Source organism: Hyla sarda, chromosome 8, assembly GCF_029499605.1.
Source record: "Hyla sarda isolate aHylSar1 chromosome 8, aHylSar1.hap1, whole genome shotgun sequence".
NCBI classification, from domain to species: domain Eukaryota; kingdom Metazoa; phylum Chordata; class Amphibia; order Anura; family Hylidae; genus Hyla; species Hyla sarda.
In genome coordinates this window covers 156,227,139-156,233,138 of record NC_079196.1, presented here as the reverse complement: position 1 = coordinate 156,233,138, position 6,000 = coordinate 156,227,139, and the positions used below count along the sequence as shown (strand labels likewise).

The 6,000-nt window shown below is 49.0% G+C and overlaps 1 protein-coding gene across 2 annotated transcripts in view; it reads right to left on the bottom strand.

The window, feature by feature from the left end:
* The window catches only part of GSPT1 (G1 to S phase transition 1), a 76,202-nt gene that overhangs the window by 34,324 nt on the left and 35,878 nt on the right, over positions 1 to 6,000 (bottom strand). The gene's annotated exons all lie outside the window — the stretch shown is intronic.

Below are 6,000 nucleotides of genomic sequence, written 5' to 3'. Positions count from 1 at the left end.
GATGTTCCGCCTCGGCCGGTGATAGGTTGAGCGAACTGTCATGTAAGAAGCCAGTTTCTTACATGACAGTGGGCTCAGCCTATCACCGGCGGAACTTTGCTGCGGCCAGTGATAGGCTGACGGCTCTGCGACGTTCCCATGCCCAGGAAGAGTGTGAGGCCGATGTAGGAAGGCGAGTTAAAGTTTATTATATTTATCTTTTGCAGCCCGGGCATACAGCGTACAGTATAGAGGATGAGAGGCGCAGCCTTGCGGGTGATCTGAATTTACTTCGATGAATTTACTGGGCTAATAATTGGGGGGGGAAATACCGTTATATACCGTGGAACTGCCATAAGTTACAAAAATACTGTGATACACACATTTGTTCATACCGCCAAGCTCTACTAAAAACCTTTTAAAATGTGTCATATTACACATATCTTAGCACTAGCAGTGTGCTGTTATATTCTTGTATGCAGATGCACAAGGTTTACAAATTCATTAAATTGAAAACTATAGATCACGGTGCAAAAAAAAAAAAAAGCGCCCATGCAGAAAAATAAAGTGTTATAGACAAATTTAAAGCATACTCATTTTACTGTTGACCTACGTGTCATTTCAAAATCTCCCAAAAGTTGAAGAATTGCAGGTTTGTTTTTTCAATTTAACCACACAAAATATTTTTTTTTATTTTGCTGTAGATTATGTAGTAAAAATGAGTTATGTCACTACATAGTAGAACTAGTGGCGCAAAAAAACAAGCCTCTATATAGGCCTGTTGGTAGAGATCACAATTCTAAAAAGCATTATGGTAAGGTCAGCAGAGAAAAAAAAATGTAAATGCAAATCTCTTGTAGCTTTCATTGGGGACACAGATACTGATGCGCTGACACTAGAAAAAAAAGTTGGCTCCTCCCTGATCAGTTTTGTCATCACAAAGCAGTAGGAGAAGCCAAGAAAGAAATACGTCTGAAGGACCCTAGAAAAGAATCCCAGATAAACCCAATAACCGCCCAAGATCATCCGGACAAAAAGAAAAATGAAGGTAGGTGCAGTGTCCCCCAGTGAAGGCTAAGAAAAATATTTTATGGTGAGTACAAAAAAAACTCTTCTCGGTCGCTCTTCATTGGGGGACAGAGATATTGATGGGACGTACAAAAGCAGTCCCCTAGGGTGATAACCACCATAGAAAGGGAATCAGTCCAGAGACTGAACCTAGTAGTCCGTAAGGCCAGCGGACGAGATTCCAGGCCAGAGACAACCGAGGCCAAGAAAGTGAGCTCCTGGAAGATTCCCCGTACATGCAGATTGACTAGGACGCCAAAGGAAGGGACTGTCCTGTGCAGAAATTCTAAACCTACGGTCCATATAAAAAAGATAAACGGTCGACAAGGAAGCCAGATGGGCTGGAACCATCCAGGAAGGAGGTAGGAAATCAACAAAAATGTTAAAAGTCACAACAAGAGAACCCCAACTAGTCAACCAAGTCAAGAAAGCATGGCGGAAAAACACAGGGAGAGCAGCGAACGCCCGAGCAGAAGGCGAGCACAGAAGGTGGAGACCAAAAAAAAAAAAACACTGGAAAAAAGACGGAAACCGGCTCTAGAGAGGTCTGGTGCATAAGATTGATAACACCGGAATGCCCTCCATCATGGGAGTACATGGACCCCGAAGGAGGAAACAAAGTAATAACCACCAAAAAAGAAGCAGAAGCATCCCGGAACACTGGAGCGACCGACATGGGAATAGGAGGTTCCAGAGTCTCCTGGAAGACTTACACCTGACATATAAGTAAACCCAATAACCGCAAAACGCTCCGGGTGACAAACTTCTGTGTCAAGACAAGAGGAAGTGTGGTACAGAAAGATCGCCCCACAAATTGGATCGCGTAGAAGTCTGGGCAGGATTGATACACATGCCCAAGACCTCAACCATCACTAATGCCTAAAGAACAATGAGGACCGACCTAGAAAAGAAGGCACGCCACGGCATCCTAGGATAGTGTCCAAGACAAGGAGACTAACCAGTCTTTGACCTCAGCGGTCCGAGCAGACCAGAGCACTCCAAAGCAACATTCCGTCAAGACAGGAAAGGAAGGTGAAACAAAAAAGGGAACCCAAGCTGGTTCTGGGCACATGAAGGTTACTCCAGAAGACTGTAGTGTCAGTGCAGTGCAACTGACACAGTCCAAGAGAAAGATGAACACACCCTTCCCGGGAGATTGCACCGAGGGAGGAGGAGAGCAATGGCAGGACCCAAACAACAGACGGTGGCTAGGCCGGCTGTCGCCAAGCCATAAATGATTGCAAAAACTCCTCCAACAGAGGAGAGTGCCAAGGCTGTATGAGCAGCAGTAGACAACCAAGAAATAGGAAGAGAACCAGGCTGCAAAAGTGGGCAGTAAGCACACAAGCATAGAAACCGAAAAGCTCCTCTGAATGTTCTCAGCAAAAAAATTGGAAGAGAGAGATGGCTCCATCTTGGCAGGAGAAAGCGCTCAGTGAAAGTCCCCCTAGAGGAGGGGAAAACAAGGGGTGGTCGAGATGAAACTGGCACAGACCAGCCAAGCTCCCTGATCCCCGCACCCCCCCTGAGGAAGGGTGATTGTCAAAGCGCGCCAGGCACTGTATGAGCAGGGAAATGCCGGCCCGCAGCAACGGGACAAAGTACTGGGTGGACACAGCCCCCAGGAACTCTGCAATAACATATCAAGGTATGGAGGAGCCAATTAGTGTCCTCAGGTGGATCGGAATCCTGGACACTGGTGCTTGGCAAAGATACAAAGACGTGACTACGAATGCAAGTAAGAAGCACTCACAGCCTCCAACAGCTTTGAGAGGAAACATCCCATCGGGGTGAAACCCTGGACCAGTTGGGCGGCAACAGACACCTCAGACATGGTTTCCTTACGATAGTAGTGGGGTACCAAGACTGCAGGCATGAAAGAAACAGCAGACATGCAAAAATCCAGCAGTATGGAAGACAGGCTTCGCACCCAACGGTGTGTCACAACCATGCCCCTAGCAGACCAAAATGGCACTCTTAGAAAGGGGAACAGAGTGTTGCTGTTTCTGTGAAGCCATGGAACCCGCAGGAAACGCCCACACCCCATCTCCTAATGGTGCCACACACCAAGACTGCGGTCGCTGATGCAAGAGATGAAGGATGCATGTGGGGCAGGAAACATGCAGACACAGCTTGACTTACAGGTTTAAAAAAGGTCCAATGACACACATTTTGTGGAACTTCACATGGAAAGTCACCGGACACAGCCGCAGGAATGGGGGAGTTTACCTGGTCAGTCCACGGTGTGGGAAGTGTATGGTAGTTGACCAGGCAGTAGAAAACCATGCAGACAACCATACGGCTGACTGGTATAGGATTCTTCGAACCCTTCCACAGAAAGTGGGGTACTGGAGTGCGGCTGAACAAACGGGCGACCTGGCGGTGTAGGAGACCCAGCAGAGAAAGAGTCTGGCTGACTGGCATCAGTCCCTGTACCTGCAGGGACCCTCATCCAGATTCCTCACAATAGCAGTGAGGTAAAGGGAAACCTGGCCATGCCCGCAGCAGCCCAGAGATGGGAGACCGACGGTGGTGGAAACCGTGCAGACAAGAGTTTGGCTGAACAAGCATACCTCCAGGCAAAGGCGAAAAGGGAACAACAGCCAGATAGGTGATGACTGTGCCCCTCTGTCACATGTGGGAGGGAGGGGAGGCCTAGGAGCCATGGATAGTGTCCCCACCATCCTGGTAGATCGGGGGAGGCTGAAGAGCCGTGGATTGTATCCTGTCACCCTGTAGAGGGCCCATTGGACACGCTGGATCACTCCTTCGTACACCTCGCACAGCAGTGGGGTACAGGAACTCCAGCCGCAAACACATCAGCCGTGTGATAAGTGACAGGCAGCTGAGAAAACCATGCAGACCACTGTCTAGCTTACTGATGTGGGTCCATAGTATACAACAGGTCACACCATCAGACACCTTGCACTAGCAGTGGGGTACCGGAATCCAGCCGCGGATGCGGAATCTGTAAAATGAGCGAAAGGCAAGACTACGGTCGGGCACATTGATATTAGGTCCAATACCTGCCCCACAGGGTCATTTTCATGGCGGATCGCAGACGCTCCCTAACAGAGTGAGAACCTGGCAGAAAATAGGTATGCCAGAGGCATACCTCAAGAGACTTAATGTTATTTGCCTTCTCAGGTCCCGTACAAGGTGACAGAAGCAAATAAAGCAGACCCCTTATACAGTCCCTAAAAAAGAAGCCCAGCAGATATTAATCTGATAAGAACAGATATTACAGGCCTGTAATAGCTATTGGATGTCACAAGAGGGACCCCACAAGAAGCAAGACATTAAGGGCACAAGTCAATTATTAACTGCAAGAGGGGGCCAAACGCCAAACGGTCAAAATGACCAGCAGTAGAGAAGAATTTTTTTTTTTTTATTGTACTAAACAGGGCAGAAAGGAAGCGTGGGGAAGGCGCCCCATGCGGTTTCTGCCCGCCCATTAGTGAGATGGGCTAGGACACCCACAGCATGTGCCGAATGCAGGCGGGCAGTCCTTGGAACAGCAAAGGGACAAAGCAGCATGCTATAAAAGCACCTGCTAAGCTGCACGGCTCTGAGCCGGGGGACAAGAGCGGGTCGGCTGGAAGAACTCCCGCCGGGCTACAGCTTTGGGAGCGGCTATCGGAGCAGCTCCATCTACAGAGTGCCGCTGACCCACTGCAGCAGGGGGAGCAGCAGTACTGGGAGAAGCTCCAAGGTAGTGCCACGAGCGGGCATCGGAACGACCATTGCAGCGCGCGTGAACCTGGAAAGGAGGAGCAGTCTGACCTCCCGATTCGCGCACTGGCTCAAAGGAATAAGGGCGGAGCTACGTCCCGCCATAACACCATGAACCCCGCCGGCTGAGCACCCCGGGTGCACACAGCAGACCCGGGCGCAGAGGTGAGGAGGTGGCGGCTACCATCGCATACTAGGAGCGTGGGGAGAGCCGCCAGGTCTGCAGCAGCATACTCACCTCAGTTGTCCCCACATACTCACCACTTGATGTCTTCAGCCAGCATCATGCCAGGCGAGCAGGGGCAGTAGGGACCCGGACCCAGGGTACAACCTCCAGGCGCTGGCAATAAGGGATTGACTGCCCATACTCTTATGCACCGTGCCTCTTTGTCGCATGTGGGAGATCAGGTAGCACCATGCTCCTGTCACCCAACCTAGAAATATAACAAAAGGAAAGAGAACCTAACTAGATGTACTTGACTAGAAAATAATAAAACAACAAACCAGGTCTGGGGGGCTCCCATACCTGTGTATTTCTCCTACTGACACTAGCTAAAAAGTGGGCGGGTATATCCTGCCAGGGATGTGCCAACTTTTTTTTTCTAGTTTCAGAGTCTCCTAGTGGCAAGAGCATATACCCATCAATATCGGTGTTCCCCAATGAAGAGCGACCAAGTAATGAAAAATTGCTACGTCCGCAAGTGGGTTAAAGTATTAACTGTCAAGCAGAAATTGTCTAGTAAACTGTGAATATAGCATTACTTGCAGTGAGTGTATCGGTACCTGTATGTAGCATTAGTCGGTGCTATGGAGGGAAGAAAACTTTTGAATCGCCTGATGAGTCAGGCATGGTGGGCCAAAAAGTCTGTGCACACTAATTTATCCCCGCCATCTCACTCTTCTTGGATGGACAGAAAGAGCTACAGCCAGATTGTGGTGCACATATGACATGTCTAAAGTCGCGCTGAGCCTGTAAAGCTCTATGTCTATCAAGCTCTAACTGTCCATGAAAGCGAGAAATTGCAGAGAAAGTGAATGGGCAGAGCTGCTGTGGCCCTGAGCACACCTAAATTATAAAAATAAAAAATAAATAAAAAACACACACACACACACACACACACACACACACCCCCCACCCACAACAACAAACACCTTTTCTCGCACTATAGCACCAACAGAGATGCTACATACAGGTACCACTGCTGGAACTTCAAGTAAGGC